Here is a 12,819-nt window from a genome sequence, read left to right on the forward strand (position 1 = left end):
TGCAGCTATTTTTTTTTTTTTAGATGTTAATTCTTAGTACTTGGATTATAGCAGAAGAAGAGGGTATTCTTATTAATATTGTACAGTCCTGACTGATTTTAAACTCTCTCCTACAGTTCCTTTTACATTATTTTGTGTTTAAATGCAGCAACACCTACTGTCCCAACATTTTTAGCTAGGAGTAGTTTTAGGAATTACAATAATTCTTATCCAGTCTGACTATCATTAGAGAATGGCTATCTTGCATTGTCCCAATGAAAACTAGGTGCATAAAATTGGTAGCAAAGAATCCCATCCAGTTGTTTAAAAGACAGCTCCAGTCAATATATATCTAACAGGAATATAAAACTCGCTACCATAAGGGAAAATTCTCTTGTCTTCTAGAAAGTAGAAAATAAAATTTAGAACCACAATCTAGCACTAGGTCTTCACAGTATCATCCATAATCCCAAACAGTTAATGCAGAGTATCCAGTTTATAATCTTATTTATATACAATAATGAAAAAGAGATTTAGGCTCCCAAAAAATGGGAAAATATACCAGGTTGCTTCAGTCCTGCTATGTGGAGGTTTGCAGATTCAAGTCCTTCATTTCCTGGTGTTGGGTGACAATCTACAGTCCTGCGTTAGGGACACAGATCCTTCCACGGAGAGTGGCTGAAATGGTAGTGCTCTAGTGGTGATCCCAAAGATGCAAATAGGACAAGATCAGTAGGGAAAGATATCATCTCTTCTTAAATAAATAACAGATATTAGAAAAAAATGGACAAGCTTTCACTAACCAAGTCCTTTTTCAGATCTTAAACAAACAGTAAATTTCAAGATACTTGTTTTTAGTTTCATTTAACTATGTTAAATAAATAGACAATTTGAGAGAAATGCATGGTAGAACAGGAAGGGAATGTTGTTTGCAGAAGGGGAGGTAGGGAGATCATTGTGCATTGCAATGCAAAGCCAAGTAATTATTATGTGTGTAATACAAAGGAACAAGGTTATAGCTGTTTGAGAAGAAAATTACTGTGCTCAATATGACCAATTTTTTAAATCAAATCCTTTATTTTCAGTATCTTCTGGAATTATGAATTTGACTTTCTAAGATTATGAATGTGTTTCTCATCACTCCTTAAGACCAGAAATAAAGCAGCTGGTCTGTGAAAAACTTTGTCCCACTCTACTGACTGTCTTCCTGAGTTTCTCCAGGTGTGCAGTGACCGTTCACTTTCAACGGCATTAAAGTGAAGGTTGTTGATACATTGGAGTGAGAACTTTGATAATGAGTTTGGTGAGACATGGAAATCATGAGGGGTAGCAGTGAGAGTTCTGAGACAGCTTCTTTACAGTTAAAATCTTGTAGTGCATAATATTATATTTCTGTCATTAAGAAAGGAGTAAAGAGACGTGACTTCCTTCTCAGAATTCAGCACATCTTCTAGAGAATTGTCTGTATGAAAGTTTATTGGCTATTCCACAAAGAAATAATACCTTCCAAATATCTGTTGAAACTGTACTTCTATATGTAAAAATCTGGAAATTTTCAGGCTAAGAAAAATCAGTAGAAGGGTCAGGTACCTCGCTAGTTTATGATTACAGTGATACTTGAGTGTGGGGATACACTGTCTCTGAGCTTTGACATAAAAACTATTCAAGGAAAAGAGGTTTGAGTCTTCATCAGGTAAGGAAAGGAAATGATTCCAAAGACACCTTGTTGCTCTTATCACTGGATTCTTCTATGCACTGGCAATACTACTGGTGGGGTTTTTCAGTGAACTTTTACCATTTTCTAAAGAAATCAGGTTGGTATCAGTGTTCAGGAAAACATTCTGTGCAACTAATTTTACAAAAAGGAAGGCAGAAAGCAAGATAACTTTTGGAAGGGAGAGGAACACTAACATGTCAAGACTTATATGTCAAGCTTAGGTGGATCGCCACTTGGAATAGTTATCTGAACTGCATTCCTGCTCAATGAACCATTTGGGGTTTTTTGGTTGTTTTATTTTGGCTTTGGGGTTTATTTTTTGTTTTCTTTCCCCTTCTCCCTCTGCCCCATGTGGATGTTTTCCAATAAAGTGGATTACATCTTTGTATGAATCACCTAAAAATTGTCACTAAGAAAATAATAATAATTGTAATAACTCTAATAATAATAACTATAGTAGTAATAAAGCAAAACAACATTATGTTGTAATTTGTAATATACCATACTATACTGAGAACTATGTAGCGCACCAATGAAGAGCAGTAATATAATAGAAAGAAGATAAATTAAAACTGAAAGTCCGTTCTCTGGTCTACAAGAAAGTGAACTTTGAGTCTGAGCTTTGTTTATAACCTCTTCCAATGGTTATTTCCTAAAAATGTCCGTCAGTTTGAATTGCTCATGTGATATGCCTGAGATAAAAACAATTTCATTAAGTCTGGTTGCACAGAATAATGAACTAGTGTTGAGTTGTTCTATCCTTTTATGACTTACACATTCATAGAAACATTAAGCACTTGAGAAACTTTGGTACTGAAAAGTGTTTTCAGGCTTCCAACATTTCCTGAATTAGGTTGTCACTGATCTGGAGTTTTGGGAATATTAGCTTTATACTTGGGTGTTTTTCTTATTAAAGTGGGCTTTTTTAATGGTTTAGATGTATCTCATCTATTTTTAAATCATGGGATCATAGAACCATTCATGTTGGAAAGGACCTTTGGAAATCTATCTTACTCAACTCTCTAAATAAAGTGAGGCTACCTTCATAATTAGATCATGTTGCCTGCATCCTTGTTCAGCAAACTTCTGCACTCACACAGTGACAGAGATTAGGCAGATTGTCTGGAAACCACTCCAGTGCTGGACTACAGTCACTGGGGTGTTTATTTTTCTTTATATCCAATTCAAAAGATAAGATAATGGGATCCTAGGGCAATTCAGATTGGAATGCAGATTATTTAGTCCAAACTCTTGTTGAAAACAGACTCAAGTATGTGGCCATACCAGGCTGATAAGGATATTTTCTAAAAAGGTTTTGAATACTTCCAAGGATGGATCCTACTCAGCCTCTTTCTTGTGCCAGAAATATGTTCCAAGAGCACTTGTTTGTTGATTTTTTTGGAAAAAGCAAAGTGAGGATTACTGGCCCATAGTTCTCTAGACCATTCTTTTGGACTTTTTGAAGATGAATGCAACACTTACTTTTCCTCCCATCGTCAAAGATCTCCACCAGTCTCCATGATCCATGATTCCTGTTTGCCACAAATTGTGCTAATTGCCTGTTTTGTAATTTCTATGGCCCTCCCATTAGAGATTTGAAAATACCTATGGACTTCAGGGCTCTACCGAGTATTAAAAGTGCCTAAATTAAAAGCCTTGTACCATAAAGAGCCCTTTAAAATTATTATATTATCCTTTGACTAAAAAGTGGAAAAGGAGAGATTATGACCAGATTCTACATATCTCATCTAAGTATCTTTAGTGTGGAAAGACATTTTGCATTTTGGCCTTAGCTACTAGACTCATTAGAGCAGAACTTTGTCTGGTTTAATCTGATTTTCTTCATTAAAGTAAATGTTAGCTTATACCAATTTAGGAAGGAATGAAAGAAGATAAAAAAAAATGGCAATTGATATTCAGAGAATATAATATAAAGAACCCTTGCCCTCAGCTTGTATAGCAAACTAATCAAATATCTGTATTCAGAAGCATACTGTATAATTTACAAAGAATAATACCAAACACTTTAGAATGGTTATATTATTTCCCTGAAGTGTTGTATTGCATGCTTCAGAGAAAGACCAATACATAAATGACAGTAACTCAACTGAAGTTAATGTCAAGCCATTTCTGGAAACATCTTTTTAACCTTAGATCTGGTTCAGCTTGTTCAATGAAGCATGAAGTTTAATGGACATTTCAAATATTTTTTTTATTGTGAGCAGCACTAAATGAAAACAAGAAAATGCAAAATGAGTATATATTTTGTTCAGAAAGCTTTAGGAAAGAAAGATTTTAGATATGATCTAATTTGCAGTGTGAGACAGTTTTCTCTGTATTGGACGTGATGAGATAAATTGTCTGGGTTAATGAAGAGAAAAAGCAACATTACTCCCATTGTAGTCTATTATTTATCTTGTGGCACCAGAAGGGATGGTGGATTTTTACTTAAATGGTTAAATAAAAGCAGAGTTTGAAAAGTCTGTCAGGGAGAATATATAGGCATTCTTTACATGGTACTGAACACTGTTTCCCCCTACTGATATATAAAGCGTAATGTAAATTGAACCTCAATATTGCTCCAAGTAATGTTTTTATTTTTTAAGAAATACTATGCTGGGGTTTTTTTGTTAATTTTTTGTTTGTTTGTTTCCAAAATATATAATCTATTTTAAAACCAGAGATTTTGCAATGCAAATGATCCTCATTCCCAGTGACATCTAAATGACATTGACACCATCCATCAGGTGAATGGTGTGGACTTGGGAGACCATATTAATTCTTCTTTCTTTGCAGAGATAAAGTACAATATATCAGCTAACACTTCTCAAACTCTGATCCATTTTTCTTTCCCACTCCTGACTTCAATCAAGGAAGCAAAAGAATTATGTTTATTACCTATTGTGATTCTACTCAGTAAAAGGGCATAGAGACAAGATAGGTTCACTTAGAAATTTGACAAGATGAGATGAGAGCTCAGTGAACCTGGTCATATCATCTATTTCTCAGAATTGTAGAATTACAGAATCATAGAATGTCCTGAGTTGGAAGGGATCCAGGAAGATCATTGAGTCCAACTCCTGACTCCACAGAGGGCAAACTAAAAGTGAAACCATGTACCTAAGAGTATAAACATTTCTTGAACACCCGGGAGGCCATGTCCATTTCCCTGTGAAGTTTGTTCAAATACTCAACAACCCCCTCACTGAAGAACTTTTTCCTAATATCCAATCTGGACTTCCCTTCCACAGCTTTAAGTCATTCCCTCATGTCCTGTCACTGGATGCCAGGGAGGAGAGATCTGCAACTCCCTCTCTGCTTCCCCTCATGAGAAAGTTGTAGACAGTACTGAAGTTACCTCCCAGTCACCTCTTCTCTAAGCTGAACAAGACTTGTATCCTAACTGCTCCTCAGAACTCACGCCCTCTAGTCCTTTCACCATCTTTGTTGGAGGTGGTCATGATGAAGGGGATAAGCTGGCCTGATCTTGGTGACTCCTCTAGCATAGATTGACATTCCCATCCTTCCAATTCTAGAGCCTCATATCTGTTGTGTAAGGACACCTGGAAAGACAAGATGGACAAGGAGGAGCTCCTCCCACTGCCTCAGGAGGAGGCTTGTTTCCACGCAACTCTATCCCTCAAGTCTCAAATTCATTAACTGAGAAAATTTTAGGTGTAACCATAAGTCTTTTCTACAATCTAGAAACAGACACTATTTTTTTTCACAGGGGTATAAAACTAAACACACTAAAATCACAAAATTATCACAAAATTATCTCAAATTGATTATCCTGGAATTTACCATTCTACTGTATGTTTAGATATAAACTTGTATGATATCTACTTATTTTTAACATGTAGTATAGCCAATGGATATTCATTGTCTATCGATAGGCTCATAGAATTCAAATATCTTTTTTTAAAAAAAACAAATATATAAATATTGCTGTTGATGCCATAAAGATTCGAAATTTCTCTGTCTTTAGCTTTATGGATTTTTTTTTTTCCCCCTGCAATTCTCTTGTCAATTGCATATGCTTTTTGGGTTTACTTCTAAATGTTGGAGTACAAATACAAGGTCATCTTTCTAACAGGCAATAAAATTTCAGACTAAGTAAAGAAATACAGTAGTTAAAAATTCCTTGGAGAAATATGTTTTAAAATGTGGCCAATGTTATACTATAAAAAGTAATCAAAATAGTAAATATGACAAGGTATGTCTGCATGTACCTGAGCTCAGTTTAACCTGAAATTCTGAGTACACATAGAAGTCAATCATTGTTCTGATAATCAGCTAACATCCCCATTCCACACAAAATCTCCCTGAAGTCAGTTGCCGTGGCTTCATTTTTACTATCAAATACTATATGAAAGATTTTTCTTTAGTCTAACTTTGTTTCTAAATGACTATAGGAAAGATTTCCTTTAACGTATTCTTATTAAGAGAAATTGCTCCTGTTTGAGCTCTGTATTTGAAAGACAGTTGTAAACTGAAAAACTCTAGTTTAGGTTGTCAGGTGTTTGCACATTTATTTTGAAAAAAAAACAAAAAACAAACAAACCAAGAAATTTAAATGCTTGCTTACCACATACTATTTAAAATGATGTTTACAGTTATTCATCTTCTAGTGTCTGTTTAACACATTTCCATTATTTCATAAAATGACGCTGGTAAAAGCAATATTGTGATTATTCATGCCCAATATCAGTGTTCTTTGTTCTTTTTTTTCTTCACAAGAAGGACAATATAATAATGTATTTTATGTAACTTTTTAGTTACTCTTCCCTTCTCTTTCCATCCCTCCCATCCCCTGCTCTCCCCTCTCTTCGCAGCCTAGCCTGGACCAAAGATGACTTCCTGCTTGTAAACCATGAACAATACATCATTTTTTAGAATATCACTCTCCAAAAATATCTCAAATCATACAAAGAAACAAAAGGAATCATTCCATCATAATGTATACTTACCATCTCCTAGGTTACTTTTTATACAATCCACTTTTACGTTTTACCTGAGTCTCTAGTTATCAACTTATGTTTAAATGCTTCTCATTAACTTGTTTTAGTTTTGGTTTTTTGGTGGTTTTTTTTTTTTTTTTTTTTAATGTCATAATAATCTTCTCTTTACTTTTTTTCTTTACTCAGGAGAGCTCAGTTGCTCTCAGCATATTTGAATTTAGCAGGGAGCCATTGCGGTAAGTGATACATGAACTAGCACTTCTCAAAAGAAAAGAACAAAACAGTCAGCAGCAATCAAAAACAATGAATAAAATCTAATGGTGGGATTTGATGTGCACACTCATATGTTCATCTGTCTTAGTCACTGTTTCCCGATGGCACATATTTCATTAGTGTAGATTATCTTTCCTGTGTTTTCTTTTTGTTTTGTTTGTTTGTTTTGGGTTTTTTTAATTTTTGTCAAGAACAATGCAGAATCTTTACTATCTCATCATATTTTCTATTGTTGTTCATGTTGCCTTGTGCAAAACCACTTTGGATACTATGTTTTCTTTTTATATTTTTTTTTCTTTAATGACTGAAAATTAAAAAAAAAAAAAAACAAAACTCTTCCTGAAGTTAGTCACATAGTCCATGACTTATTTCCTTTATCAGTTATTTAAACTACATCACTGGCATCATTCAGTGCTTGTGAGGAAGTGTTGTTTTTAAGGAGCATGACTGCAAGAGCAGGTCCTGAGTATTTTCCAAATCCAAACAAAGACAGTGTTTCTGTTTTGCTAGCTGAAGTCTGTTGTTATATATTTTTTCATCTTCTCAACAGAAAGAGGAAGTCAGAATTCATTTGAGATCAAGTCAGATTAAATTACATCTACATGAATTATGAATTTTAAATGTCTCCACACTAGGTCTCATTTACTTTTCTGTTCTACTCCTTAGCTTGAAAATGGTACATTTGTACCATTTTTACAATACAAGTTACTATATTAAGCAGAAATTGACAAGACTGGACTGACCTAATCATTGGAGTCAGTGTTTTCAGGCTTCACTCCATTATCACCCTGAGAAGGAAAAAAAAAAAAGGTACATTTTGATATAATTCATCCACTACAACGCTTAATGTCAAAATGTAGATGAAAAATAAAAAAGAAGTAAATCTACCTAGAATGTCTTAGATTCTGATGATACCTGAAACTTAGCTGACATTAGTGTTAAAATATTCAGTCTGTTTTCTTTCTATATTTCTTTTTTATAAAAAAAAAAATATAGTTAAGATGGAAAAAATAATGGTTAAAAAAATTGGAATGTGACTTGTGCAGAAAATTTTATGTATAGTATAAATATATAGCATATATATAAATATATAATAATATAAATAATAAATATATAAATATATAATATATTTTATATATATATATATAAATAAATATATAACTAAATAAATAAATATATAGTATAAATGCATGGAATTATAGTACAGAATCTGCAGGCTTCCATTAGCATCAAGTGAGATATACTAGCTTGAAAATATTTTTTTCTGTAAATTGCTACAGCAGTATGACTTTATTTTGTCACTAATTTCCAACTGAAGAAGGTGTATAAACTCTGATTTCTCTGCTTTTGATCTCTTAAACAAAAAATGCAAACATTTTTCAGGAAAAAAAATGGGCTCTTGGTAGTATTTGCAGTTACAGTTCTGGGAAATGTAGGTCACACAACAGAAATATTGGTTAGGTGGGGGACTACAAAAACATTTTTAACCATCTATTATAACCATCTATTATACAAGGAACAAGTTGATTTTAGTTTTTGTGGAATTAAAAATATTACAGTAAGCTAACCTTCAGCCCTCATTTCTATAACTGACTCTTGCATGCTATGTATTATTTGACACATTCGATTACTCTAATGGGAGGAAAACAAACAAACAAAAAAAAAACAACAAAAAAAAGGACATCAAGTTTTAGGAGTTTTTTTCCTTTCCTTGAAAAATAGACAAGACACGTCCTTTTTTTTTTTTTTTAAGAATGAATTAATATTTAACTACTTGCCTTGTTGCTACACATAAAAAAGTTATAATTTTATGAAAATACTTAATTTCAAAAGTGAGGTAGTGTGGATGTATCTTAGAACTGATACTACACAGGGCAGAGTTTTTGTTGTCTTCCATTCGTAACTTACTTCAGTCAACAGATCAAAGCAAGTAGCTTTGTGTGTCCATGGCCTTTCAAGTAAAAAATAATTAAAAAAAAAAATACAAGAACCAGCATTGCTTTAGGTTACCACATGACCATTTATTGTAGTTCTGAAATGTCCAGTTGACCCTCTCAGGCAAAATGATACTTTGATAAAATGATACTATGTTCTGGAACATGTTTGATTCACTCCAGCATGTAGAAAGAGAAAGCAGGTTATGTTATCTATGTTTCAAATCATCCTGTCAGAAAATATGATGGAAACTGAGATCCTGTCACAACTATTGATGTTTTGACACACTAATATATTGGCTGTGCTTGTGTGTTCTAATAGCTATCTGTGGTATTCAATAACGTAGTCATGAAAATTATAAAAAAGACAAAAAGTGTTTTCTAATAAATTGCTACGGTAAAGAGGGCACTTTTTAAGAAGACCAACAAAGCTTTATCTTTCTTATCTTTTTTTCTTAAGACATAAAGTACATTCTGGGTTGCCTTGAGGTTCTGCTCAGCATTCTTCCACTGATATCCCCAGGACTGTGAGATAAAAATATGTCTTGCATACCAGTCATAATATCCACCTTCTTATTCAGTTTCTGCTTATTACTGATCATTTTTCTGGTTTGTTCCAAAGTATTAAGTGTGTTTCTTTTTCACAATATAAAAAGCTGTTCCCCACAATATCTAACAAATTTAATGACTTTAACATTAAGCTCGTTTAGGTAATTCTCTTACAATACCATACTTTACAATAATATACCTCCTTAGATATTGGCACATATAAAGAAATGTTGAGGAAAAAGGGTGAGTTACAGGTCAGTTAAGGAGCAGCAATGTCTTCCTTTCCTTGTAACAAAAGTGTACCCATAAACACATGTTCTTTCAAGTATCTGAATTTTCAATTGCGAGATATGTCCCTGATATCTTGAAAGAAATACGGAATAGTGTATTCTCTTAAGTGTCATACTTCAAGCAACAGACTGACATGAACTTGCCATTGGCTTCCAAGGACAATTTATGCATTAAGAGAACTCAGTAGAGCAGTTTACAGTCTGTAGCAAACTATTTAAGACTACTACATTTATTTAGAAATTTTAAAATAGATCTTATCCTTTTGGGACAACTCCCCTTGATACAACCACTACTACTGTTGTAGTAAATTTGGACAATTTAGCCACTGATAATGGCTCATAGTATGCTGAAACTCAGGCTGGAATTCAGTTCCTACAGACTGGGGGTCTAAAGCACAGTTGACTAAGTAATGTCTAAATTCTCCTTATAGTTTTATAAAGAACTAATCAATGCGACCATCAGAATTTAGGGAACTATTCAGCTCTATGTGAAGTACTAAGACTTTCCCTGGCAATGTAGCTCTCAAGACTTCAGTGACAGGGATTCAGTAACAAAACATGAAAGATAAAGCTCATCAGGTTAACCTGAAGTTACATCCTGTTCAAAAATATATTTGAAATCTATGCCTTCCCTGAATCCCTTCTATTTAGCTAGGATTTGTAAATAAATCAAAATCTGATTTATATCAACTTTAATAATCTTAAGAAATTTCACGCACTGCTTGCCTGAGAGGCCAATTAGTAGAGTGCCTTAGAGAAAACTAAAAACTTTAACACTAATCTTCATTTAAATTATAGGTAAGATTTTCAAAAGCACTTAGCATTGGTCTAGCTCTGCTCCTATCCAATTTTGTTTTACGTATTTGCATGTTGCCTCAGAAAAAAAAAATAGTAAATTCTAAGCACCCTGTGAAAGCTTGAAATGTGTCCTTTGACATCTGTCATCTGTATCAGTTATTTTTTGAAGTCTCAGTTCACTTCATATGAGAGAACTGTTTGAAGCTCAAAGTACACAAAAAGTTTGAATTTGAGTATTAGAAACTTCAACAGTTATAACCTCACTTTTTTTTATTTTTTTTCCCTGACAAAATACGCCAATGTATCATTTACTGGAACTTTACATCTGAATCCAAAAGCAACAAATATGCAGACCAATGAAATACTAATATAAGCAGTAAAGTATATTATTTAATGAAAAATGAGGAATGAAAAACATGGAAAGAGTCTTTTTAGACTTGTTTTGAACTGTTAAAATTGAAAAAATGTACCTGATAGATTGCATTGCAAGCAAATTTACCTATATAATTACTGATCTAGAGCTGATAAAACTTTAATTATTCACAGTTTTCTTTCAGGAGGAGAGAAATGTAGATTAATTTTCCAACAATCAAAAAGTAGTGTTTAGGATAATGTAATTGTTAGATCATATTAGTTCAGGAAACAATTAGTTACACTGTTTCAGGACTGAAAATAACCTACTGTAAACATCAAGCCAGGGCCTCTATTACTTCCCATGTGAATCATGTCCTTCTCCAGGATTTTGAAGGATGAATCTCTGTTGAAGCACTTTTCCATGCCTATTTGAAATACACTTTCTTTGAACACATTAAAGCCTCTTTCCAGGCCATAAGTACCTAGCGCTCTGTGGAAAGTGAATATATCTTTCCAACCGCTATTTGGTTCTGATATGAAGAAATTACTGTCAAGGTTAATTATCCCATTCAAAACCAGATCACACCTGAAGGCTTTCCAAAATGTTTTTGAAGTACCAGAGAGATTAATTTGCCAGGCAAATGGTGTGATATGCATATATCTGTGTTAGTATAGAATTAATCGTGTACCTCGGTTCCTAAATTTTGTTTTGAATGTAACAAATTAAGGCATGTATTTTCAGCATTGGGAGTTACATGTGAAAGCTTAATAACAACATGAAGCTGGTGTTAGAAGGAGCTAAGGAATTATAACAAAAACACTTCTGAAAACAATCTACTAAACTGAAACTGACAATCAACTTTCTTTAAACCAATTTTTTTGCTGTATGTACTGTCATTTTTATCTTTTATTTATCAGCTGGATAATACATTGCTTGGTTCTATCCATTAACTTTCTCTAATTTGATAGTTTCAGAATTATATTAAAACGCAGACAAGACTACAATCAAGTTATTGTTTATAAAACTTAAAAGCGACCACAGTAAGATTGTACAAAAAAAAGACATTTTTCCCTAAAATTTCCAAGTCCAACATACAACCATACTTGAATAAGATTATTGGGATAAACCCTCGCACTACAGTTTATGTTCTCTTATAAACCAATTTAAACATTTTGAAATTTTCCCTTCCAATTTATGAAGAACATTTCTATGAATATAATTAAATTTCTCCCTCTGGTATTCCTTTACTTCAAATGCCAAAACTATATTTTGAATCATCTCAAAAAATCATAAACACATCCAAAATATATGTTGAATATGACTATTCTAGACTGATCTCATATTTTTAACTGTTGTCAGCTGGCTGTAGTGATGTCTCAATACTAAGACTGAGGATTCCTTAAAAAATGAGCTGAAAGTTGCTAAAGTTCAGCCAACTGCAAAGGACAATTTGAATTGAGCATTGCATGAGCATCAGGGTAGAAATGAGTTGCACTGAACACAATATAAATATGTGGATTCAGACATGTACACAGACATCTCAATAGTTCTGAATCACACTCACAATTCCAACAAATAGGATGCGAAGCAGTACAAACTCAGTAGTGCAGCCAGTTGTAAATTGTGAAGTCCATTGCATGGCAGCCTATAAGCTATAACAAGGAGATGTATTTTCTCAAATGCTAAATTCTCCAAAGGAATAAGGAGAAGAGACTGTATAATTCACCTGCATTAATAAAAACTTTCATCCCTTCTCCCAAGTTCTGCTGCTGCACAGATATTGTGATGATTTTGTGAAATCATAAGCATAGGGGTTACTGGAGTGAGCACATACAATCCTTTAGCTCACAGTGATGGTATTTTTTGTTTGGAGAGGAGATCAATTACGTTTTTTTGATTTCACCTTGTCATCAGCTCTCACTGAGATTAGTGGATTCTATCTGAACATCCAAATAATGGAGAA

This window comes from Patagioenas fasciata, chromosome 1 (assembly GCF_037038585.1).
Source record: "Patagioenas fasciata isolate bPatFas1 chromosome 1, bPatFas1.hap1, whole genome shotgun sequence".
Classification (NCBI taxonomy): domain Eukaryota; kingdom Metazoa; phylum Chordata; class Aves; order Columbiformes; family Columbidae; genus Patagioenas; species Patagioenas fasciata.